The sequence below is a fragment of the Piliocolobus tephrosceles genome, chromosome 2 (assembly GCF_002776525.5).
Source record: "Piliocolobus tephrosceles isolate RC106 chromosome 2, ASM277652v3, whole genome shotgun sequence".
In the NCBI taxonomy this organism is placed as follows: Eukaryota; Metazoa; Chordata; class Mammalia; order Primates; family Cercopithecidae; genus Piliocolobus; species Piliocolobus tephrosceles.
The window spans coordinates 145,923,438-145,951,277 of NC_045435.1; the positions used below are offsets into that span (position 1 = coordinate 145,923,438).

The 27,840-nt window shown below is 36.6% G+C and overlaps 1 protein-coding gene and 1 long non-coding RNA gene across 2 annotated transcripts in view; one reads left to right on the top strand and one right to left on the bottom strand.

Annotated features, from left to right (window-relative positions):
* Positions 1-27,840, top strand: part of LOC111539439 — a 491,006-nt gene that overhangs the window by 384,750 nt on the left and 78,416 nt on the right. The gene's annotated exons all lie outside the window — the stretch shown is intronic.
* LOC113224794 lies at positions 1,857-27,448 on the bottom strand. The gene is made up of 4 exons (XR_003309404.1): positions 27,395-27,448; positions 23,604-23,690; positions 4,191-4,266; positions 1,857-2,050 (listed from the first exon to the last, which is right to left on the bottom strand). It is a non-coding gene; the product is annotated as an uncharacterized LOC113224794 (long non-coding RNA).

Below are 27,840 nucleotides of genomic sequence, written 5' to 3' on the forward strand. Positions count from 1 at the left end.
ACCACCCTGGACATAGGAATTGGCAAGGATTTTATGACAAAGACACTAAAAGCAATTGCAACAAAAGCAGAAGTTGAAAAGTGGGATCTAATTGTCAAGAGCATCTGCACAGCAAAAGAAACTATCAACAGGATAGACAACCTACAGAATGAGAGGACATTTTTGCAAACTATGCATCCGACAAATGTCTAACAAGCAGCATCTATAAGGAACTTAAAAATTTGCAAGAGAAAAACAGCCTCAATTAAAAGTGGTCAGACATGAACAGACACTTCCTAAAAGAAGACACGCATGCAGCCATCCAACAAGCATATTGAAAAAAATCTCAGTATCACTGATCATTAGAGAAACGCAAATCAAAACCACAGTGAGTTACCATCTTATGCCAGTCAGAATGACTGTTATTCAAACGTCAAAAAGTAACAGATGCTGGTGAGTTTGCAGAAAAATGGGAACACTTATACCCTGTTGGTGGGAGTGTAAATTACTTCAGCCATGTGGAAAGCAGTATAGTGATTCCTCTAAGAGCTAAAAGTACAACTATCATTCAACCCAGCAGTCCCATTAGTACATTATACCCAGAGGAATAGAAATTATTCTCTCATAAAGACATGTGCACATGAATGTTCAGTACAGCACTATTCACAATAGCAAAGACATGGAATCAAACTAAATGCCTATTAAAGACAGATTGGATAAAGAAAGTGTGGTACATGTATACCATGGAATGCTATGCAACCATAAAAAAAAAAAAAGAATTAGATCATCTCTTTTGCAGGAATATAGATAGAACTGGAGGCTATTAGCCTTAGCAAACTAACTCAAGAACAGAAAACCAAATATTACATGTTCTCACTTATAAGTGGGAGCCAAATTATAAGAACGTATGAACCCAAAAAGTGAAACAACAGACACTGGGGTCTAGTTGAGGAGGGAAGAAAGAAGAGGGAGAGGAACAGAAAAGATAACTATTAGATACTGGGATTAATATCTGGATGATGAAATAGTATGTATAGCAAACCCCTGGGACATGTGTTTATGTAACAAAATTTTCATATGAACCTCCAAACCGAAAATAAAAGTTAAAAAGGAAGGTTGAACCATATGGCTGATATGTGATCTACAAAATCAGCAATTTCATGTGGTTCATTCCAAGAGTAGTTGTGTTTTATAAGTTCATATGACACTGTTTTTCACTTCAACGCTACTGTTACTCATTATCTACATTATTACATTGTATTATTATCTACTTTTATGTAATAAATTTCCCCAAAGTTTAGTGGCTTAAAACAACAAAAATTTATGTCACAGTTTCCATGAGTCAGGAGTTCAAAAGTGACTTAGCTGGGTTGTTCTAGTTCAAGGTTTCTTGTGAAGTTACTGTTAAGTTATTGGACGGGGCTGAAGTTAACTGAAAGCTTGACTGGGGCTGGAGGATCTACTTACAAGGTGGCTCATTCACATGCCCAGAAAGTTACTGCTGGTTGCTGGCAAGAGGTCTTAGTAGTTCCTTGCCCCAAGAGTCTCTCTATAAGGCTGCTTTAATAACCCCACAATATGGCAGCTAGCTTAACCTAGAAAAGGATCAAAGAACTAAAAAGGAAGTCTACCATCTTGCTCAGATATGCTCAGACATCACCCGGTGTCTGCTTTTTATGACCTAGTCTTGAAAGTCAGACAGCATCACTTCTACCATATTTTGTACACTAGAAATGAGTCACTGAGTCCAGCCCATAAGCAAGAAGAGGGAGAATTAGGTTACACCTTTTGAAGAGAGGAGTAGCAAAGAATTTTAAAACCACCACAACAGCAGTAGTTACTCTCTATGCAAACATACATGACCAATGCTCATACAATGTTTTGAAGCACAAGTTCATTTGGCGAAGGCAAGACATATTTTTCCATCTTGGTGCTCTCTTTCTCTACTTATCTTCTCTTATTTCCAGTCTTTCTGCAAAAATGTCATTCTTCTCTCTTTCTCTTATCAGCATCTCTGCCGAGATACAATATCTGAAAAGTAGTAGTCTTTATTATTTGCCATTTCAAGGACCTATGAGACAAACATACTTGAACCTTGTAAGAAAGTAAATGTTTAATGAAGTGAGGCAGGAGTTTTATTCCAGCTCTATTTATATTATACTTTAAATCCACACATTTTGTAAAAAACTAGCCCAACAATTTGTTAGGGGAAAACTTACTTATTGTGAGCCACCGTAACTGAGTTGTGGTTTCAGCTTAGTTGCTAACTAGCTGTCAAATATTGGATAAAAAGTTCAATCTCACACTTCAGTTTTTCTTATGTCTACAGTGGGTTACCTGTTAGATTTTATTTAATGAAAAAATACATGGTTATGGTTAATTCTATTAATCATATATTAATATGTAATATAATTATATAATATAATTATATCAATCATAATTATATGAATAATATATTATGTACAGATTATATATATACTATTTCATCATCCAGATATTAATCCCAGTATCCAATAGTTATCTTTTCTGTTCCTCTCCCTCCTCTTTCTTCCCCGCTCAACTAGATCCCGGTGTCTGTTGTTTCCTTTTTTGTGTTCATAAATTCTTATAATTTGGTTCCCACTTATAAGTGAGAACATGTAATATTTGGTTTTCTGTTCTTGAGTTAGTTTGTTAAGGTTAATAGCCTCCAGTTCCATCTATATTCCTGCAAAAGAGATGATCTAATTCTTTTTTTTAATGGTTGCATAGCATTCCATGGTACACATGTACCACACTTTCTTTATCCAATCTGTCTTTAATAGGCATTTAGTTTGATTCCATGTCTTTGCTATTGTGAATAGTGCTGTACTGAACATTCATGTGCACATGTCTTTATGAGAGAATAATTTCTATTCCTCTGGGTATAATGTACTAATGGGACTGCTGGGTTGAATGATAGTTGTACTTTTAGCTCTTAGAGGAATCACTATACTGCTTTCCACATGGTTGAAGTAATTTACACTCCCACCAACAGGGTATAAGTGTTCCCATTTTTCTGCAATCTCACCAGCATCTGTTACTTTTTGACATTTGAATAATAGTCATTCTGACTGGTACAAGATGGTAACTCATTGTGGTTTTGACTTGCGTTTCTCTAATGATCAGTGATACTGAGATTTTTTTCAATATGCTTGTTGAATGACTGCATGTGTGTCTACATAATATATACATAATATAATGGCACAGAATTTTGTGGGGTATTTTTCCCCCTTCTGTTTGGTGCAGTTATACAGGGCAATAACAAAATACCCATGGCCCCCCCATATCCTCCTTTTTAAAAATGTCTGGACCCAGCCCAGGCTATTCTACAGGCAAATGATTTATTAACTGTGTATTATTTGTTCAGGGTGGTGACCATTGAAAAAATATTGGCATGTACTGGAGACAGTCACAACTATTTTCTATTGTGCTAAGTGTCGTCATGTCCATTGAGTGGGCTTTTGGAGCTGGTGAGCCTGAATTCTGGAAGCTGTATACTGAGCAAATAAGCTTTCAAACTCAAAGTTCCAATTTTAGATATTAATATGAAGAAAATATGTTTCGTTTTTTCATGGATTTTATTTTCTTGGGAAAAGTGTACTTTCTTAATGTTGAATATTTGTGAATATTTTTATACAGTCAAGGTCACCTATGCAGGAAACATTTGTCATAATACTGAGTACCTAAACATGCCTTTCACGTACCATCTAGCCTTGCCCCCCAAGAAGACTTTTCAAGGTGTTAATTTGCCAATTTGCTTAAAAATGTAAATTTGATTAAATTTACAATGAGCTATCTAGAGACACAGACATAATAGAAATGTCTTGTACTCATAAAAGAGTAACTGAATAAGAACACATATGGAAAATTTTACTAATATCAGGCCTGGTCTGGAGACAAAAGCTAAATCTGATTACAAACATATGTCTCAGATCACAGACAAACTTCTAAGCTCTGAGACAATTTAGTAATAACTTAAGTCACATCAGAACACACACATCCTAATCTACTTTTGCCAATGATGGCATAGTTCCTGGGTTTTCTCCCCCTTAAAGCAAAAATAAATAAATTAAAAAGCAAAGGCAAAATACGTAGCATATCTAGTATTCCACAATATTGGCCCTAATTTAAATCCTGGGTTTAGATCATACCAGTAACAGACAGACAGCAAACATTCATTTAGTACTTACTCTTTAACAAGAGCCTGATTGGTGAATGTACATTTGCAACAAAGTAAGAAACAACGCTGCTCTCAAGAAGCTGAATCTAGAATTAAGAGATTACAATAAAGATAAAAAAGCAGCATAAAAGGCTTCAAAGGTATCCTACCTCTGGAGTTGATTAATAAAAACACGAAACAGAACAGGGTAAAAATAGTTGATGTGTTTCTCTATCTGGAAAAGAAGACTGGTCTGATTTATTATTTATTTATGAATTCTATAGTAGTGTCATTATTAATATCTAGTGTATCTTATTCTTGCCTTAGGCTATACCAACTATCTCCAGGTCTGCTGAACGAAAAGCAGAGGGGAGAATTGGTGGGGCAGTGTCTTTGCCCTTAAACAGCCTCCATTCTGCTCGTTTCTCCAAAGATGTACAGAGCTATTGAATCATCTTTTTTGTTTGTTTGTTTTCCTTTCTTTAGAGACAGGGTTTTGCTCTGTTGCCCAAGCTAGAGTGCAGTGGTGTGATCATGGCCCCACCGTAACCTCCAGTTGCTGGGCTCAAGTGATTCTCTTGCTTCAGCCTCCTGAGTAACTGGGACCATAGACAGCCCCACCATGCCTGGTTAATTATTATTGTGATTATATATATATATTTTAGAGATGGAGTTTTCATGTGTTACCCAGGATCATCTCCAGCTCCTGTCCTTAAGCAGTCTTCCCACTATGGCCTCAAAAACAGCTGGGATTTCAGTCATCAGCCACCACACCAAGCCCTGAGTAGTCTTTTAGGTAGACCTGCAAACACAGTTCCCACCCCATCTTTTATTACTGTTTTTCATCTTTGAACTTCTCTCCATTGATTAATTCTTTGCATCTCCTGAAAGCCAAATATAACCACTATTCAAAGGAACTTTATTATCTGTAGAACCCCCCAAACAATCACCATGATACTCAAGCTTTATTTAAAAAAAAAAATTGTTAATTGAAATGTAGTATGTATATATAAAAGCACACAAACACAAATCATAAGTGTATAGTTCAATGGATTTCCACAAAGCAAACATATCTGTGTGACTACCATTGAGTCAAATAATAGAATATTACCAACACCCCTAACAGCCCCCACAGTGCTATCCCTTGGAAATCAATCTTCCTCTAATAATAGTCATAGATTAGTTCCACCTAATACTGAGTTTTATTTAAATGGCATCATGCAACATGTACTCTTTTGTACCTGGTTTGTTTCGTACAATATCATGTTTGAATGATTCATCAATGTTGTTATATGTAGCAGTGGTTCATTATTGTTGTTGTTGTTGTTATTATTATTATTATTATTTTCCTGATACGGAGTCTTGCTCTGTGGCCTAGGCTGATGTGCAGTGGCACAATCTGGGCTCACTGCAACCCCCGCCTCCCAGGTTCAAGCAATTCTCCTGCCTCAGCCTCCCAAGTAGCTGGGATTACAGGCACACAACACAACTGGCTAATTTTTGCATTTTTAGCAGAGATGGGGTTTCATTATGTTGGCCAGGTTGTTCTCAAACTCCTGACCTCATGATCCGCCCGCCTGGGCCTCCCAAAGTGCTGAGATTACAGGCATGAGCCACGTGCCCAGCTGGTTTATTCTTTCTCAGTGCAAAATTGTTTTCCATTATATGAATGTACCAAAATATATTTACCCATTCTGGGGTTGATGGAAAGTTTGCGGCTGTTAAAAATAACACAACCATAGGCAATGCAGCACATGTTTTTGGTGATTATCTGTTACATATAGTGTGTCTATTATACTCTTCTGTGTATTTCCTCTTACAGTCTAGATATTTTCTTCTGATCTATCTTCCAGATCGTTTATCTTGAGCTGCATCCCTCTATCATACTATGAATTTTAGTTATTGTATTGTTTCAGTTCAAAATTCTCCATGTGATCATTCTCTTATAATTCTCCACTTGGTCATTTGTTTGAAGATACTAATCAAAACTGTTTTAAATTTGTTTTCTTTTTACTGTAGTATTTGTGTCACATGTGGATATATTTCTGTTACCTGTTGTTTCTTCTGATGCTATTAATCTCTCTAAAAAAAAATTTGCTTTCATTACCAGTCTTCTGAATGAGAAATTTTAGTGATAATTTAACCTAGCCTCTTGCAGGCCAAAAAGAGCTATATTACTCAAATCTGATCAGATCTTGAAATGACTTAGGCTAGTTTGCAGCTTCAGTAAGGTTCTGGATACCTCTAATTTTCCGCATATACATGGTACATCCCTCAAGGTATCCTAATTAGAGCTTGAGTGTTTGCTAGGGCCATTCTTCCTTGAACGCTCTGAGGTAGAAGTCTCGTCTCCCTAGAACTGTGGAAATGCTGAAAACTTCATATTACACTTCAAGTATGTTTGGCTTTTTCAACACACTTGATGCTTGGCTCGTCTGCATCTTGTCCTGTGTAGTTAATCAGATGACTCAATGGAAGAGCAGGTATTGATTGCCAATCTCACTTTAATTTTGTTTTAAATTTTCATGGGTGCATAGTAGGTATATATATATATATATATAGTGGGTACACAGTAGGTACATAGTAGGTATATATATATATATATATATATATTTCATGGGTAGATAGTAGGTACATATGTTCGTGAGTACATAGTGGGCACATGAGGTATTTTGATAAAAATATACAATATGTAAAAATCACATGAAGGTAAATGGGGTATCTATTACCTCAAACATTTATCCTTTATTTGTGTTACAACCAAATTATATGCTTTTGGTTATTTTAAAGTGTACAATAAATCATTATTGACTGTAGTCACCTTGTTGTCCTATCAATTACTAGGTCTTATTCATTCTATCTAATCATATTTTTGAACCCATTAATTATTCCTATCCTCACTACCCTTTGCAACCTATGGTAACCATGATTTTACTCTCTCTCTCACCATGAGTTCCATTGTTTTAATTTTTAGCTCCCACAAATAAGTGAGAACATAGGAAGTTTGTCTTGCTGTGCCTAGCTTGTTTCATTTAACATATCTTCCAGTTCCATCCATGTTGTTGTAAAGGACAGGATATTATATTTATGGCTGAATAGTACTCCATTATGTATATGTACATTTTCTTTATCAATTTGTCTGTTGATGGACACTTAGGTTGCTTCCAAATATTGGCGGAGCAGTGCTGCAACAAACTATGGAAGTGCAGATATCTCTTGAATATACAGATTTTTCTCTCTTTTGGGTATATACCTAGCAGTGGTATTGCTGAATTGTATGGCAGTTCTCTTTTTAGTGTTGTTGAGGAACTGCCGAACTGTTCTTTATAGCGGTTGTACTGATTTCATTTCCACCAACAATGTTCAAGAGTTCCTGTTTCTCCTCTTCCTTGCCAGCATTTGTTATTGCCTGTCTTTTGGACAAAAGCCTTTTAACTGGGATGAGATGATATCTCATTGTAGTTGGGATTTGCATTTCTCTGATAATCAGTTATGTTGTGCACACTTTTATATCCTTGTTTGCCATTCATATGCCTTCTTTTGAGAAATGTCTGCTTAGATCTTTGCCATTTTTAATTGGATTAGATTTCTTTTTATTGAGTTGTTTGAGTTCCTTATATATTCTGGTTAGTAATCCCTTGTCAGATGGATACCTTGAAAATATTTACTTCCATTCTGTGGATTGTTTCTTCAATTTGTTGATTGTATCCTTTGCTGTGCAGGAGCTATTCATTTGATGTGAACCCATTTGTCCATTTTTGCTTTGGTTGCCTGTGCTTGTACAGTATTACTCAAGAAATTTTTGCCCAAACCAGTGTCCTGGAGAGTTTTTCCAATTTTTTCTTAGTAGTTTCTTAGTTTAAGATCTTAGATTTAAGTGTTTAATCCATTTTGGTTTGATTGTTGTATATGGTAGGAGGTGGGGGTCTAGTTTCATTCTTCTGTATATGCATATCTAGTTTTCCCAGCACCACTTATTGAAGATATTGTCCTTTCCCCAGTGTATATTCTTGGCACCTTTGTTGAAAATAAGTTCACTGTAGATGTATAGATCTATTCCTGGGTGTCGATTCCTGGTCTATATGTCTGTTTATATGCTGGTACCACACTGTTTTCCTTACATTATCTCTGTTGCATAATTTGGAGTCAGGTAAAGTGATTCTTCAAGTTTTGTTCTTTTTGCTCAGGATAGCTTTGTCTATTCTGGGACTTTTGCAGTTCCATATAAATTTTAGGATTATGTTTCTATTTCTGCAAAGAATGTTATTGGTATTTTGATAGGCATTTATTGAATATATAGATTGCTTTGAGTAATACATACATTTTTAATGATATTTATTCTACCAATCCATGAACATAGAATACCTTTTCATATTTTTGACCTCTTCAATTTCTTACATCAATGTTTTATAGTTTTCATTGTAGAGATCTTTCACTTTTTTATTTTATTCCTAGATATTTAATTTTAATTGTAGCTATTATAAATGAGATTACTTTTTTGATACATTTTTCAGATAGTTTAGTGTTGTCATATAGAAATGGTACTGATTTTTGCATGTTGATATTGTATTCTGCAACTTTACTGAATTTGCTTATCAGTTCTAATAGTTTTCTGTCAGTCTTTAGGTTTTTCCAAATATAAAATCATATCATCTGCAAACAAGGATAATTTTACTTCTTTCCTTTTCCTTTCCAATTTAGATGCCCTTTATTTCTTTCTTTTGTCCTATTGGTCTAGCTAGTACTTCCAGTACTGTGTTGAATAACAGTTGTGAAAGTGGGCATCCTTGTCTCATCCCAGATCTTAGAGGAAAAGCTATCAGTTTTTCCTTATTCAATATGATACTAGCTGTGAGTCTGTCATATATGACTTCTATTATGTTGAGGTATGTTCCTTTTATATCCAGGTTTTTGAGAGTTTCTATTATGAAGGAATGTTAAAATTTAGCAAACTTTTTTAGCATCAAGTGCAATTATTATATGGTTGTCCTTCATTCTGTTGATATATCACATTGATTCACTTCTGTATGTTGAACCATTCTTGCATCCCTGGAAAAAAATCCAACTTGGTCATGATGAATGATTTTTTTAATGTATCATTGAATTTGTTTGTTTGGTATTTTGTTGAGGACATTTGTGTCAATGTTCATCAGGGATATTGACCTGTTACTTTCTTTTTCCTTTGAGGTGTTTTCCGGTTTTATTATCAGTGTAATACTGATCTCATATAATGAGTTTGGAAGTATTCCCTCTCCCCTTTTCAGAATAGTTTGATTAAAATTGATATTGGTTCTTTTTCAAATCTTGGGTAAAATTCAGCAGTGAAGCCATTGGGTCCTAGCTTGTTCTTTGCTGGGAGACTTTCTTGTTATGGCTTTGATCACATTACTTGTTATTCACTTATTCAGGTTTTGGATTTCTTCACAGTTCAATCTTAGTAGATTGTGTGTCTAGGAATTTATCTATTTAAGTTTTCCAATTTATTGGCATATGGTTGCTCAGAGTGGCTTCTAATCATCCTTTGAATTTTTGTGGTATTAGTTTTAATGTCCCTTTTTCATCTCTAACATTTTTTATTTAGATCCTTTTTGTTTTTTTCTTAGTCTAGTTAAAGCTTATCAACTTTCTTTATAATTTCAAAGAAATGACTTTTCATTTTGTTCATCTTTTGTATTGTTTTAGCCTTTCAATTTCATTTGTTTCTGCTCTGATGTTTATTATTCCTGTTCTTGTAACTTGTGGTTGGTTTGATTTGTTCTTGATTTTCTACTTCTCTAAAATATACCATTAGGTTGTTTATTTGAAGTTTTAACACTTTTTATATAAGTACTTATGACTATAAACTTTCCTTTTAGTACTGCTTTTGCTGTGTCCCATAGGTTTTTGTATGTTGCATTTCCATTTTTATTTGTTTCAAGAACTTACTAAATTTTCTTCTTAATTTTTTCATTGACCCACTGGTCATTCGGGACCATATTGTTTAATTTCCATGGATTTGTGTACTTTCCAAATGATTGCTAGCCTTATTTCATTGTAGTCAAATAAGATACTTGATATAATTTCTTTTTAAGACTTTTTTTTGTCCTATTATATGGTCTATCCTTGAGAATGATTCATATGCTGAGGAAAAGAATGTATATTCTGCAACCATTGAATGACAATAATAAATATATATTAGGTCCATTTGTTCTTAGTGCAGATCAAGTTCAATTTTTCTTTGCTGATTTTCTTTCTAAATGATATTTCCATTCCTGAAAATGGATGTTGAAATCCAACAATTATTGTATTGGGATATACCTCTCTTGATAACTGTGATAATATTTGCTTTATATATCTGGGTGTCCCAGTGTTGGGTGCATACATATTTACAGTTGTTATATCTCCTTGTTGAATTGACCCCTTTATCATTATATGTAGTGACTTTCTCTGTCTCATAGTTTTTGTTTTTAAATCTATTTTGTCTAATATAAGCATAGTCACTCCTGCTCTTTTTTGGCTTCCAGTGGCATGAAATATCTTTTTCCATCCCTTTATTTTCAGTTTGTAAGTATCTTTATAGGTGAAATGTGTTTCTTGTAGGCATCAGATTATTGGGTCTTATTTTTTTATCCATTCCTCTAGTCTGTGTCTTTTGATTTGAGAGTTTAGTCTGTTTACATTAAATGCTATTATTGATAAGTAAGGACTTACTCTTGCCATTTTTTCATTTGTTTGGCCTTCTCTTTCTTTCCTCTTTCCTTTTTGTCTTCCTTTTAGTGAAGGTGATTTTCTCTAGTGGTACATTTTCATCTTTTATTTTTATTCTTGTGTATCCATTATGTTTTTTGATCTGAAGTTACCATGAAACTTTCAGGTAATATCTTATAACCCATGATTTTAAACTGATGACAACTTAACATTTATTGCATAAACAAACAAAAATCAAGCAAGTAAATTGAAAACTAATTTAAAAACCCACACTTTAACTTCATCATTCTACTTTTAAACTTTTTGTTTTTTCCATTTATTTGTTATGCTATGGCTTAAGCTGTTGTAGTTATTATTTTTGCTAGGTTCATCTTTTAGTCTTTGTATTCTGGGTACAAGTAGTTTATACACCACAATTATATAACAAATGTTTGTTATAATATTGTGTTTTTTCTATGTACTTACCATTGCAAGTGAGTTTTGTACCTTCACATGATTTCCTATTACTCACTAATGTCTTTTTCTTTCAAACTGAAGAGCTCCCTTTAGTATTTCTTGTAGGACAGGTCTGGTGTTGATTAAATCCCTCAGCTTTTGATTGTGTGGAAAACGATTTCTTTCTCCTTTATGTTTGAAGAACATATTTACTGGATACATTATTCTAAGATGAAACGTTTTTGTTGTTGTTGTTGTTGTTGTTGTTCTGCACTTTAAATATGTCCTGACACCCTCTCCTGGCCTGTAAGGTTTTCACTGGAAATTCTGCTATCAGACTTATTGAAGCTCCATTGCATGTTGTTTATTTTCTCTGGCTCCTTGTAGGATCCTTTCTTTATATTTATCTTCAGGAGTTTGATTATTAAATGCCTTAGGTAGTCTTCTTTGGGTTAAATCTTCTTAGTGTTCTATAAACTTCTTGTACTTAGATATTGATGTCTTTCTCTAGGTTTGGAAAGTTCTTTGTTATGTTTTTGAATAATCTTTCTACCTCAATTTCTCTCTCTCTCTCTCTCTGTCTACACTTTAAGGCCAATAACTCCTAGATTTGGCCCTTTGAGGCTGTTTTCTGGGTTTTCCAGGCATATTTCATTCTTTTTCATTCTTTTTTCTTTTGTCTTTTTACTGTATATTTTCAAAAAGCCTGTATTCAAGTTCACTATTTATTTCTTTTGCTTGATCAATTCTGCTAAGAGACCCTAATGCATTTTACAGTATGTCAATTGCATTTTCTGCTTGATTATTTTAAATTACTTTAATCTATTTGTTAAGTTTATCTAATAGGATTCGGAATTCCTTCTCTGAATTATCTTAAATATCTTTGAGTTTCCTCAAAACAGCTATTTTGAATTATTAGTCACATATATCTGTGTCTCTGGGTTTGGTCACTCATGCCCATTTAGTTCATTTGGTGAAGTCATGTTTTCCTGGATGGTTTTAATGCTTGTCAATGTTATTGGTGTCAGAGCATTGAAGAATTATATATATTATTCTTACCTTCATAGTTCAGCTTATTTGTATCTGTCCTTCTTGGGAAGCATTTCCAAGTATTCAGATGGTCTTGGGTGCTGTAATGTAAATCTTTCATCACTGCAGCCGTATTTAGGGGACACCCAAACTCAATAACACAGTAGCTCTTGCAGACGTGTAGAGGTACTGGCTTGGTGGTCTTGCGTAAAATCTGGAAGAGTTCCCTGGAATATGAGGCAGAGACTCTTGTTCTGCTCCCTTACTTTGACCCAAACAAATGGAGTTTCTATTCCTTTCTGAGCTGTCTGGAGCTGAGATAGGGGTGACACAGGTACCCCTGAAGCCACCACCACTACTGGAACTATGCTGAGTCAGACCCAAAGCCAGCATAGCACTGAGTCCTGCCCAAGGCCTGTGGTAACTACTGCCTGGCTACTGCCTATGTTCACTCAAAGCCCAAGGACCCTACAATAAGCAGATAGTGAATCCAGCCAGCTTTGTTTCCTTCTTTTCAGGATGATGAGTTTCCCTGGCACCAAGCCGGTCCAAAGATGTCATCCGGGACCAGGGCCTGGAGTCAAGCACCTTGGGTTTTAATTAGTCCATTTGCATACTGCTATAAAGAACTGCCCAAGCCTGGGTAATTTATAAAGGAAAGAGGTTTACTTGACTCACAGTTCAGCACAGCTGAAGATGAAGAGAAAGCTAGGACCTCCTTCTCAAGGTGGCAGGAAAGAAAAGTGCCAAGTAAAGCGGGAAGAGCCCTTTATAAAACCATCAGATCTTGTGAGAACTCACTACCGTGAGAAAGAATGGGGGAAACTCTTCCTATGACTCCATTACCTCCACCTGGTCTTTCCTTTAACAAGTGGGAATTACAATTCAAGATGAGATTTTAGTGGGGACATAGCCTAAATGTATCAGGTATCTACCTGGTGCTTCATTCTGCTGTGGCTAAGCTGCCACCCAAATCACAAGAAAAAGTTCTTACCACTCTTTCCTCCCCTTTTTACAAGCAGAGGAGTCTCTCCCTATGGCCACCACTACCACAGGCCCATGGAGATTACTGCTGGCTATCGCTGATATTCACTCAAGACCCAAGGGCTGTTCAGTCAGCTTTTAGTGAAAGCTGCCAGATCTGTGTCTCTCCTTTCAGGAGAGTGGGTTCCCCTCTGGCCCACACCAAGTCTAGCAACACCATCAAGCAGCATGGCCAGGAATCAGAGACCCCAGTAAACGCTCGGTACTCTCCCCCACTGTGGCCCAGCTGGTATACAAACTGTGAGGCAAAGTCCTCTTTACTTTTTCTCTCCTTTCCCTAAGCAAAGGGAGTCTTTCCCTTTAGCTAACATAGCTTGGAATGTGCTGGGTCACATCTAAAGCAAGCATAGCTCTGAGTTTCACCCAAGGTCCACAGCAAGTACTGCCTGGCAACCATTGCTGATTATTTAGGGCCCAAGAGCTCTTTAATCAGTAGGTGATGAATGCTGCTAGGACTTGGCCCTTTGCTTCAAGACAGTGGGTTCCTTTCTGGTCCAGCATGTGTCTAGAAATATAGTATAACAGTTAGGGCCTGAAATGGGTATTGAAGATGCAAGACAAAGTCCTCTTTACTCTTTCCTCTCCTCAGGCAGAAGGAATGGGGTTCTAGGACCTGAGAGTTCTTCTGCCTGGGGCTGGGGGAGGGATGGCTCAAGTACTCCCTTGGCTTCCTACGCTCGTGTCTCACTAGCTCATTTTTATCTCAAGTCCACTGACTCTGAACACTGCACAGCACCTGGACTTGCCCAGGATTTGGAGTCCTTGTGGCCTAGACTGCCTTTTAAGTTTATTTAGAACTCTAGAGCCCTTTAGCCCATGGTGGAGGGGCTTGCTAAAACTCATATTCAGACTGCTGAGATGGTTAATTTTCCTCGGGCTATGGTTGGTCTAAATGCTCCCTCCGTGGTGACATCGACTGTGTTCTACCCGATGTTGCTTTCTGCTTTGACTGGGCAGCACTGAGTTTCTCTTTTTATTTATTTATTATTGTTCTGTCATAAAATAATCCAAAATACCTGGAAGTAGAAGTTCCAGACTTGAATTTTTATTTATTCAATTTTTTAAAATAAATGCTTAAGTGGCATTAGGATAAAGCTGCTGCCAGCATGTAAGACAGTAAATTTTGGGGGAAAAATGATCTTGATTATCAACTTTTAAGAAATTTGTGGAGAAAAGACCAGAAATTATTTACTTCCCCAGGACTGAAATAAATAAATAAATAAATAAATAAATAAATAAATAAATAAAGACTAAACAGTACAAAAGCTAAACAAATGCTTAAAATAATGACCATTACATCACATCTAGACTATGTATTTTACAATACCCACTTTTCACAAGTTAAAGGTAAACATTTTCTTTGTAGATCAAACAGTGTATGGAATTTTTCGCTATTATTTGAAATAACAGTCTTTACTATACAGATTTTAATTTATGTGTGTTCTTTTAGAAATTTTTTTCATATTTGTATGCTGTAACTCACACAAAACTCATGAATTCACACGCATGTGCATGCACACTTATTCTAAAAAATTTGAAGTAAATCTGCCAGGCCAGGGGCTGTGGCTCAAGCCCATAAGCCCAGCACTGTAATCCGTATAATCCCTTGGCCTCAGAGGCTGAGGTTGGCAGATCACTTGAGGCCAGGAGTTCGAAACCAGCCTGGCCAACATGGCAAAACTCCATCTCTATTAAAAATACAACAAATAGCTGGGTGTGGTGTTGGGAGCCTGTAATCCCAGCTATTCTGGAGGCTGAGGCAGAAGAATCAATTGAACTCAGGAGGCAGAGATTGCAGTGAACTAAGATTGCACCACTGCACTCCAGCCTGGACGGCAGAGTATGACTCAGTCTCAACAAAACAAAACAAAAAAAGAAGTAAACCTGCTAATTGACACCAATAGGTTTACAATAGGTTTATATGGATACTACAAATAAATCAGGAAATGAATATGATGAGCATTTCTGATTATAGAGCCTCTGCTGGATGTGATGAATCCAAACCAGTCCAAGAAATGTTAGGTTAATTAAAATGAAAGCCACAGTGGGGGTGCCCAAGATGGCCGAATAGGAATAGCTCCAGCCTCCAGCTCCCAGCGTGAGCGACACAGAAGACAGGTGATTGCATTTTCAACTGAGGTACCAGGTTCATCTCACTGGGGCGTGTTGGACAGTCAGTGCTGGTCAGCACTGACCAGTGAGAGCTGAAGCAGGGCGAGGCAGAGAAATGCAAATCAAAACCACAATGAGATACCATCTCACACCAGTTAGAATGGCAATCATTAAAAAGTCAGGAAACAACAGGTGTTGGAGAGGATGTGGAGAAATAGGAACACTTTTACACGGCTGGAGGGACTGTAAACTAGTCCAACTATTGTGGAAAACAGTGTGGCGATTCCTCAAGGATCTAGAACTAGAAATACCATTTGACCCAGTCATCCCATTACTGGGTATATACCCAAAGGATTATAAATCATGCTGCTATAAAGACACATGCACACGTATGTTTACTGTGGCACTATTCACAATAGCAAAGACTTGGAATCAACCCAAATGTCCATCAGTGACAGACTGGATTAAGAAAATGTGGCACATATACCCCATGGAATACTATGCAGCCATGAAAAAGGATGAGTTCGTGTCCTTTGTAGGGACATGGATGCAGCTGGAAACCATCATTCTCAGCAAACTATCACAAGAACAGAAACCAAACACCACATGTTCTCACTCATAGGTGGGAACTGAACAATGAGATCACTTGGACACAGGAAGGGGAACATCACACACTGGGGCCTATTGTGGGGAGGGGGTAGAGGGGAGGGATAGCATTAGGAGGTATACCTAATGTAAATGATGAGTTAATGGGTGCAGCACACCGGCATGGCACATGTATACATATGTAACAAACCTGCACATTGTGCACATGTATCCTAGAACTTAAAGTATAATAATAAAAATAATAAATAAATAAATAGAAAGCAAGCCACAGATGCATCTTTACCAGCCTAAAGCTTCTCTTTCTCTCAGGTATGATAAGAAATGAAGGAAAAGTAGTTCCTTAGCTTTAAAATGTCTACATGCTTTTTAAAATTTACTACCAGTTCAGTTTGTTTTCCAAACAAAACACCAGCTTTAAAAGCTGTGTTTAAAAGATCTTAGGGTGTTAGGGGATGTTGTTCAGCTCATTCAAGCCTGTAACATCATTCTATCTAAAGTCCTATAATATAAATTATTGATTTCATCAAATCCATTGAGATAGAACTGCACTACTCAATATGGAGAACCTACAAATATGTCTCTGTATCTATTGCTGAAATTCAAAATAAGACTTGTGAAATTTGCTCTAGAGAGACAAGGAGTAAAGACATAGGAAACAAGAAAATGAATACTTGTAAACTTTTCAACTTTCCCTCAAAGTACATTTTCATTTTATATAATTTCAAACTTACAGAAAATTTACAACAATGGTACAAAAACTCTTATCTAGACTTTACCTGGATTCACTAATTATTTGCGTGTTTCCCATTTTCTTTATTATCTCTTCTTCTTCCATTCCTTCCTCCCTTCTTTCTTCCATATTTTTGAGCTATTTAAGTGTTGTTGGAAATATTTTGCCTTTTTAACCCTAAATACTTCAGTGTGTCTTTTCTTAAATTAAGGATACCCTCTTACCACAGAAGTTATCAGCATCAGGAAATTTAATGTTGATATAATATTACCAAATCTGCAGTTTATATTCAAATTTGTCAATTGTCCTGGTAATATCCTTTTTACTTATTTCTCCCATGTCCAGAATCCAATCTAGACTCATATACTACATTTAGTTTTCATGTTATTTGAGTCTTTCATTGTGAAACAATTCTTCAGTCTTTCTTTATCTTTCTTGTTTGGACATCTGTGAAGAGTACAAGCCGGTTATTCTCAAGGATGTTCCTCAATTTTTTTTTCTCATATTAGATTTTTAAAATGTGTATTTTTACTTAGCTACTTTCTGTATGCTCTGGCATGTTATGTCTAGGAAATATATCTGTCTTGCTTACTTGTGTTTCCCCATGATTAGTCCTGTGCCTGGGTACACAATAAGTACTCATTGATTGATTTTTGAGTAGAAACATACCAATATGTGGCATTCATTTGATGCATATTATTTAAATTTTAATCCTTGCTAAAACTTCACATCTAATTATCCTTAAGCCCATTTTTCAGATAAAGAAACTTAGGGTCAGAGTCTATTAATCACCAAAGTTACATAAGATACTAATTTGCAGTAAGTACTAAGCTCCAAAGTTGTCCCTTCATCACAGATCTCTTCTATTCATACTGTGTTCACTCTCTGAAATTTTTCCATCTTCCAGGCATTGTGCTTTCTGATTCTGGTTTCAACTTTAAAATCAATTATACTGCCAATTATTAAGATACAAATGTAACTGAATAGAATGACATAAACCTAAGGGCTAACGTATTTTTATCTGCTAAATACATGAATATATGCATCTTCCTACATTCAGTAGCTTCTGAGGATATTTCACAGTCTCATATCGTTTGTCCTCAAATATAGTTTATAATAAGAATAGAAATTACCTTTGAACATATAACAAAGTATTATATCACCTCAAGATCTGTGAAACTGGGATGGGTGCAATGGCTCATGCCTATAATCCCAGCACTTTGGGAGGCCAAGGCAGGTGGATCACCTGTGGTCAGGAGTTGGAGACCAGCCTGGACAACATGGTGAAATCCTGTTTCTACTAAAAATACAAAAAAATTAGTTCAGCATTGTGGCAGGCACCTGTACTCAGGAGGCTGAGGCAGGAGAATTGCTTGAACCTGGGAGGCAGAGGTTGCAGTGAGCTGAGATTGCGCCACTGCATGCCAGCCTGGGGGACAGAGTGAGACTCTGTCTCAGAAAAACAAACAAACAAACAAACAAAAAAAAAAACCTAAGAAATTGGACATCTTTTTCATTTTCTTTTTTTTTTTTTTTTTTTTTTGCATAAAGGACCAACTGTGGAGCCAGTAGTTACAAAGATTCTCTAAAGCAAGTACATGGAAGAGTCCAGGAATTCTTCTTTCTTTTTTTCTCCATTTGTATTTGTAAAAATATCTATATTTTTTAAACATACGATGATGCCAATTTCAGTTTTTAGCGAATGAAGGAGACACAGAAGGAGAAATTTGTATCTCATGTCTGAAAGAGTTTAAACTTACCTTGATTTTTTTTATCCTGGCTAATGAAATTTTGTTCATTCTTTACTCAAGTTTATAAAATGATTTGTGGGCCAATTGTATTAGATTGAATTAGAAGAGTTAAGTGGGAAATGATGATAACTAGCATTTATAGGTCATTGATTATATTCCAAGGCGTTGTGCAGAATACTTTGCCTGCAATTAAATGAATATTTAATGTAATATTTAGTTGCTTTTGTACTAATGTCTTCATGACATTTTGTACCTATAATAATATCTAACATAAAATAACATTAATATTAGTAACCATTCTAAAATTGCTCTGAGTTAATTCTTGTATTTCTGCTCTGAATTTTTCTTTTTATTTTTATCAGTGTCATTGTCAGGACCATTATTTTAATTTATGCTTTGTTGCTTTTAATTTATATCTCTAGAATTCTGGGCATGCACACATTTTTAATCACTAAAGAGAAGAAAAACAAAGTTATTATTAGGTTATCACAATTACTTTTGCACCAGCCTAATACAAAGAGGTCTCTAATATAAGGAGATCTCTTGCATATTCATTGTATTATACCTTCAAGGCATATGAATGGAGAAACTGTAAAACACCAGCAGCAGAAAAGTATAAAATAAATTGCTTTTACAAGTGGAATTCAGTGTTTTTATTGGTATCATTTTTCAGAATATAGATTGAGATCAGAAAGTTTTATATATGGATTACTATATTCAGAATCTTAGGCAATAAGGATATTAATTTGGATAATAAATAAAGTAAGATGGGAACTCTTTCCCCTCCCTATCCTTAACTACATTTCTGCAAACTACTGTGGTTCTATGTATAGTTGATCACAAGCTGAAAAACTAAACTAAGCACTGTTCACCCTTCTCCTGGCCACTGCTTTAATCATACCTCTGAACACACCCTCACACAGACCCAATACTACCATAAGAATGAAAGATGACAGCGACCTACACAGATGATAAACTTCTCCCACATGACTACTGCCACAGAGTTATAAGTGGAACATCCAATTTGCTTCAGCTTTAATAACCAGAAAAGAAAATGAGCATTTTAAGTGTTACAGGAAAATTGTATTAAATTTCTTGGGAAAGGGCCATTAAGTCCAGGTTGGGGTTTTTGAACCAGGATAAAACTATTGAATAAAAGATACTGCTCCAAGCAAGACAACTGTTTAACAAATATTTGTCCAAAGAATAATTTATAAAACACTAGTTGTCAAAGATAATCTTGGAGAAAGTGTTTGGTGTTTAAATATTTGGAAAATGTGTTATTACATGTTCGCCCTCACATATTAGAGTATTGGTGACTCCAAGATGTCTTGCAATATGAAAATCAATTTTAACTTTGTTTAATGAAACATTTCCCCAGTATATATTAATGTTTCCTCATCAGGAAACAACTTTAAAACCACAGAAATTATGAGAATGTATGTTAGGCAAGAAAATGATAAGACAGAAAAAGGAAATCATCTGGTTCCAAAAAAATACCTTTCCACGGAGAGTTGGACACCTCCCCGGTTAATGGCACTGGCAAGAAGCCAGCATAAATATTGAACACATTTCCTTTCTGGGAGCTGAACTGCTGCATTCCATCTGAAAGAAATCGGTACTTCCATATTCTATGTTCTTAAAAAAGAAGTAAGGAACCTAATTCTCTCTACGAAGCTTCTAAAATCCAGACCAAACCTTTTTTGTGAACATCATGTGCTATTTCTAAGCTGCCTGCTTGACACCTCTGCTATGATGCCTTGCAGGCACCTCAAGGTTAACATTTCCAAAATTAAACTTCAGTGAACTTTTCTCCATAAGTATGCTCTCTGCAGGGATGTCTTCGCAGGGGGTGGTTCCACCATCCCCTGCTGTTTCTGTTGATAACCTAGAATTTACCTTCTACCCATCTTTTTCCACACATACCATTTCCCCCTCACCTATTGATCTTACCTCCGAAATCCCCATTTCTCTACTTCTCTTTACATCCAGCACCAGGATTCTAGCCAAATACATAATCATCTCTTCCCAGCAATATTCTTCTAAACATTTTCTGTCTGGCTTTATGTTACCTTCCTCTTATTGCCCATAATATGTTTTCCACAATTTAATGAGATGGACCTTTGAAAAACACTCATATAACCACATCATTCCCTTGCTGCTTCTGTTGCTCTTAGGATTAAGGCTCATTTCCTTAACCTGGCCCACAGGACCCTGTGTGATGTCCTGAAAACCCATGTCACTTCTTTTTGTGGGGATTTTTCTCCTTAATTCTTTTCCTTTTAGTCATAACAGTCTTCTCTCAATTTCTCATAAGTTCTATGGTCATTTTTATCTCGATTTCTGCAAATGTTCCTTCTTTCAGAGGTGCTCCCCATCCCATCCAGTGCTCTCTCCCACTAAATGATGGATTTGTATGTATTCTTCAGAACTAATGTCTCAAGAAAAGCCTTTCCTGAATCCGTGGATCATGTTAGAATCCTATATGGATGTAATCCATTCACTTACAAAATACTTGGTAATCAGTTTTTCAACAATTGAAATGTAACAGTTAATGAAATAATGCATGTAGCTCTACATTAGACATTTTAGAAATTGATGACAGGAAAGAATTTCCTGTAAGTTTCTGTTCTTTCATTCACTTATTTAATATCCAAATACCAAGAGCTTTTTTATATTCCAGGCATTCATTTAAAAAATATTTTCTTTTATTTTTTTAGTTGATGTATTATAATTGCACATACTTAAGGGATACAGAGTGATATTTTGATACATGTGTACAGTGTATAATACTCAAATCAGGATAATTAGCACATGTGTGTCCTCATTTATTATTTCTTTGTATTATGAACATCAAAAATCTTCTCTTATAGCTGTTTCAAAACATACAAATAAATTATAGTTAACCATATTCAACCTATGGCACCACAGATTACCAGAACTCATTCCTCCCATCTAGCTGTAATTTTGTATATTTTAAACAACCTCTTCCTATTCTCCTCTTCTCCATATCCTCTAATACTCACGATTCTACTCTCTGCTTCCAAGAGCTCAATATTTTTTAGCTCCCACATGTGAGTGAGAATACACAGTATTTATTTCTGTGCCTGACTTATTTCACTTAATATGATATCCTTCAGGCTGCTGTGAATGATAGGATTTCATTCTTTTTATGGCTGGATAGTATTCCATTGTGTGTATACATCATATTTTCTTTATCCATTTACCTCTCGATTAATATTTAGGTAATTCCATATCTTAGCGATTGTGAATAGTGCTGCAATAAACAAAAGAGTGTAGGTGTCCTTTTTATATACTGATTTCCTTTCCTTTGAATAAATAACCAGTGCTGGGATTGCTAGATCATATGGTAGTTTTATTTTCAGTTTTTTGAGAAAACTCCACACTGTTTTCCCTAATGGCCGTCCTAATTACATTTCCACCAACAGTGTACAAGGGATCCATTTTTACGGCATCCTCACCAGCATTTACTATTTTTGTCTTCTTGGTAATAGCCATTCTAACTGGGGTGAGATGGTATTTCATTATAGTTTTGATTTGTATTTCCCTGACGATTAGTGGTATTGAGCATTTTTTTTTCATATATTTGTTGGCCATTTATTTGTATGTCTTCATTTGAGAAATGTTTATTTAGATCTTCTGCCCACTTTTTAACCAGATTATTTGTTCTGTGAGTGTTTGTGTTAAGCAGGGTGTGTGTGTGTGTGTGTGTGTGTGTGTGTGTGTGTGTGTATTGCTGTTTAGCTGTTGAGTTTCTTGTATATTCTGGATATTAGTCTCTTGTTGGATGTATAGTGTGCAAATATTTTCTCCCATACTACAGATTTTTTTCATCACTTCTTGATTGTATTCTTGGCCATACAGAAGGTTTCTGGTTTAACATAGTCCATTTGTGTTTGTTTGTTTGTTCGTTTGTTTTTGTTTTTGTTTTTTGTAGCCTGTGCTTTTGAAGTCTTAGCAATCAAATATTTGGCTACCTCAATGTTCTGAAACATTTCCCCTATGTTTTCTTGTAGCAGGTTTATAGTTTTGAGTCTTATGTTTCAGTCTTTCATCCATTTTGAGTTGAGTTTTGTTGCCACATACTCTCCTAGAGGTCAGTGAGCCATAACTGAGTTAGACAAAGAAAGCTTCTGCCTTTTGCAGATTTTCTCTTTCTGGGTCAGATTCTCTATTTTGCCTTGGAGTGAGGGGAGCAGTTAATTAAGTTGCTCTCCAAGATGCTTCTTGTCTCAGGTATTCCAGACAGCCTCACAGGCCCAAGGTTCCTTTTCCCGTACCCACCCATGGGGCTAGCCCCATCTTCCATGGTGACAGGAGACCATGGTGACAAGGCTCCTTGCACTGTGTCTGAACAACTTCTGAGTACATCTGAGTACAACTCCTGTGACTGGAGTTAGGACAAGTACCTTACATGGTTCTTTCCAGCACTCTGAAAATATCAATTTGAAATGAATGTGTTGAATGCCTTCAATCTCAGCTGAAGGGGAGAGATAGAGATTAGATTTCTGACTGGTTCCTCACAAACACTGTGGTATTTTACAACTTTGTAAATTATTTCCTCTTACCGTTTTGGCTGGACAGATGAAAAAGCTATCTTGAAGGAGCAATTGCATTTCATTAGCTGCATGCAGCATCTTCATTTGTTTTTATCTGGCAATGCATTTTGCCTTATTATTTGAAGTGTGTTTTTCTTATCTGTTGTAGGCACTACACTTTATTCCTGTTTGCTGATTTAAATCGATTTCTAACCAAGGAAAAGCACAAGATTCTCACATTGCTGTACACTAAATTTCTGGCCTGGAATCATATGCTATTTGTGATACTTTAAGTGCAATGACATTTATGTAACTGTATTATTGGTTGCAAAATAACTTTAAAAGTAACTTTATTAACTACATTAAATACAAAAAACAAATACTAGAAACCTGTATTTTATGCTACAATCCCAGTAGGTGTTATCTTGTAATATTGCATCATGAAATCTCAGGGCTTTAAAGAAAGAACATTAGGGTTTATATTTTCTCACCTGGCATAAAATGTAATACAGTGTTTCATTTATCTTCAATGGTTTCTTTTCCTTATTTGTAATGAAAAAATATACTTGTACATTGCTCTGTTAAGAGAGAAAAAAATAATATCGGGAACATCCATGGTTTATATTTAGAAAATTCTCTGATTGCTATCCCCAAGCCATCACTCTACAGCTTAATATTTATTTGAATTTTTATTTCAATAGTGAAGCTTTCTGCAGTAATTTAGAAAAATAGGTTATCCAGTTATAATAGAATTTGGCAATAGAATTTAGTTCTACCCTGGGGTTATATTACAGGTAAAAATGTTCATTTTCATTGACTTGGAACAAAGATTTTATTTTTTATTAGATATATAGCTTCTTGTCAGTTACAAATAAGAGTGTTGATATCAACAAAATAAGAGCTCCTATTCATTAATCCCATAACATGTGCCCAGCAAGGTGGCATTACATAAATATGTCTCATTTAGTTCTAATAGTGATCTTTTGGAGAAATATTGTTATTTCCATTTTTAAGGATGATACATTTTTAAGGATGAATAACTGAGAATTGGAGGTATGAAACTTATACAAATTCCTGTGACTAGAAAGCAATAAAGTATAAGCTCTGGCCTGCCTGACAGCAAAGCTGATATTCCTGACCTCTGTTGTCAATCTCCAGTGTCCCTAACTCCAAAATATAGGTCTTCTTAATGTGATCATCTCACAAAATGATTTTGCCCATTATTTGTGCAAGCTGATATTCTTGGGTAGAAAAAATAGAATATGATCTACAAGGCTTAGTTACATTAAATTTGAAAACAAATAAGGAGACAAAAAATTTCAGGAAGGATAGAGATTAGCCGGCATGTGCCCATTGCAGTGAATTATAACAGTTTTACTAAAATGGGAATCTCTCTGTGCATGTGTGTGGAGCAACACTTAGGCACACTGGCGGTGATCTTGAGAAACAGGGTGTTGATTTGAATAGAATTGTTTCTTCAAGTACTGTCTTTTGCCTGAATGCCAAAATTAGTGGTACATTAGTATATTGATGAAACTAGTAATTCTACTCCTGAGACATTTTATTTCCTAGTAGATGAATGGTGGTGATGGTTGGAGAGAGAACCTATGGGCTAGATAATAGAGAATTGAAGGGGAAAATGTCAAAGCAAAATGTTGGGTAGGCAAACTAAATGCATTATCAGCTTCTAAGCCATGAGGGAAAATCCATGTAGGAGGAAATGGGATGGAAATAAGGAGGAGATGGGGGCAGATGGTTACGCTTGGAGGCAGAGAGCTGGAGACAAAGCCTGCAGTGATTCCCCAACATAAGCAGAACACCAGATCAAGCAATACCTTATGCATATCCTCTGGGGTTTGGGTAGGCTTGTGCCATGTGAGTTTCTGAAGGTGGAAAAGTATGTAATTTTTCTTTTAAGACTGCTCAGTAGGAATGCAGCACAGAATTTTTCCCCCTAGAAGAATGTCTTCTTCTTGCAGACATGGATGGCAGCTCTTATAATCTCCAAGGATGCCATTGTTCATAAAGTAGGAAGACTCATGAAGATTAGTAGTGAGACAGGACCCAAAGCCTCGGAACCAGGAAGAAATAAACTTGTCATAGAGTCATTACCAGAACGAAGTTATGAAATAGAAGTGGAATTTTATGGAAAGACTAGAGTTGTGAACTACAATTATTGTATTAGGTCACTTGCATGGTAAGAACAATCTTGATGCAAAATGCAATTAGAGCACCAAGACTGAAAATACTCAATATTCAGATGTGTTAGGTTGTTTTCACTTGCTGGCAAAGAAATACCCAGGACTGGGCAATTTACAAAAGAAAGAGGTTTAATTGGACTTACAATTCCACATGGCTAAGGTGTTCTCAGAATCATGTCTGGAGGCAAAAGGCTCTTGTTACATGGTGGCAGCAAGAGAAAATGAGGTCGAAGCAAAAGTGGAAACTCCTGATAAACCCATTAGATTTCATGAGACTTACTCACTATCATGAGAATAGCATGGGAAAGACCTGCCCCTATGATTCAATGACCTCCCCCTGGGTCCCTCTCACAACATGTGGGAATTCTGGGAGATACAATTCGAGATTTGGGTGGGGACACAGCCAAACCATATCATTCCACCCCCAGCTGCTCCAAATCTCATGTTCTCACATTTCAAAATTAATCATTCCTTTCCAAAAGTCCACCAAAGTCTTAACTCATTTCAGCATTAAAGTCCACAGTCCAAAGTCTCATCTGAGACAAGGTCAGTCCCTTCTGCCTATGAGCCCGTAAAATCAAAAGCAAACTAGTGACTTCCTAGATACAATGGGAGTACAGGTATTGGGTGAATACAGCCATTCAAAATGGGAGAAATTGGTTTAAATAAAAAGGGGGGGGGTGAGGGGTTGGAGCTACAGGCCCCATGTAAGTCTGAAATCCAGCAGGGCAGTCAAATTTTAAAGCTCCAACATGCTCTCCTTTGACTCCAGGTCTCGCATCCAGGTCACACTGATGTAAAAGCTAGGTTCCCATAGTCTTGGACAGCTCTGCCCCTGTAGCTTTGCAGGGTACAGCCTCCCTCCAGGCTGCCTTCATGGGCTGGTGTTGAGTGTCTGCGACTTTTCCAGGTGAACAATGCAAGCTATTAGATCTACCATTCTGGGGTCTGGAGGATGCTTGCCCTCTTCTCATAGGCCTACTAGGTGGTGCCTCAGTAGGGACTCTGTGTGGGGGTTCCAACCTCACATTTCCCTTCCACACATGGAGCAGTGGTTCTCCATGAGTGTCCCAGCCCTGCAGCAAACTTCTGCCTGGGCATCCAGGCATTTCCATACATCTTCTGAAATCTAGGCAGAGGTTCCCAAGCCCCAACTCTTGACTTCCATGCATTCATAGACTCAACACCATGTGGAAGCTACCAGGACTTGGGACTTGCACCCTGTAAAGCCATGGCCTGAGCTCTACCTTGGCTCCTTTCAGCCATGGCTGAAGCAGCTAGGACACAGGACATCAAGTCCCCAGGCTGCACACAGCACAGGGACCCTGGGTCTGTCCCACGAAATCATTTTCTCCTGTGCCTGTGGGACTGTGATGGAAGGGTCTGCCATGAAGACCTCTGGCATGCCCTGGAGACATTTTCCCCATTTTCTTAGGGATTAACATTCAGCTTCTCAGTTATTTATGCAAATTTCTGCAGCTGGCTTGAATTTCGCCTCAAAAAAAGGGGTTTTTCTTTTTCTATCACATTGTCAGGCTGCAAATTTTTCAAACTTTTATGCTCTGCTTCCTTTATAAAACTGAATGCCTTTAACAGCACCCAAGTCACCTCTTGAATGCTTTGCTGTTTAGAAATTTCTTCCACCAGATACCCTAAATCACCTCTCTCAAGTTCAAAGTTCCACAAATCTGTAGGGCAGGGGCAGAATGCTGCCAACCTCTTTGCTAAAATGAAACAAGAGTCACCTTTGCTCCAGTTCTCAACAAGTTCCTCATCTCCATCTGAGACTATCTCAGCCTGGACCTTATTGTTCATATTGCTGTTAGGCTTTTAGTCAAAGCCATTTAACAAGTCTCTGGAAAGTTCCAAACTTTCCCACATTTCCTTCTTCTGAGCCCTCCAATCTATTCCAACCTCTGTCTGTTACCCAGTTCCAAAGTGACTTCCACATTTTTGGGTATCCTTTCAGCAATGCTCCACTCCCAGTACCAATTTACTATATTAGTTTGTTTTCACACTGCTGATAAAGACATACCTGAGACTGGGCAGTTTACAAAAGTAAGAGGTTTAATTGGACTTACAGTTCCACATGGCTGGGTAGTTCTCAGAATCATGGCTGGAGGCAAAAGGCTCTTCTTACATGGTAGCAGCAAGAGAAAGTGAGGAAGAAGCAAAAGCAAAAACTCTTGATAAACCCATCAGATCTCACGAGATTTATTCACTATCTTGAGAATAGCATGGGAAAGACCTGCCTCCATGATTCAATTACCACTCCCTGGGTCCCTCCCACAACAGGTGGGAATTCTGGGAGATACAATTGAAGTTGACATTTCGGTGGGGACACAGCCAAACCATATCACAACAGATAATAAACTTTTAGTCACGGTTAAATTGGATCACCTGATGGAGAAAGACTGTGGATCACAGGATAAATAATACAGATTGCTTTCTTCTTGAGGCACGCTTTTGCTGAAGGTCTTGGATTGGCCCCTGAAGTCATGCATCCCTCTTTTTGAAACCACGCTTA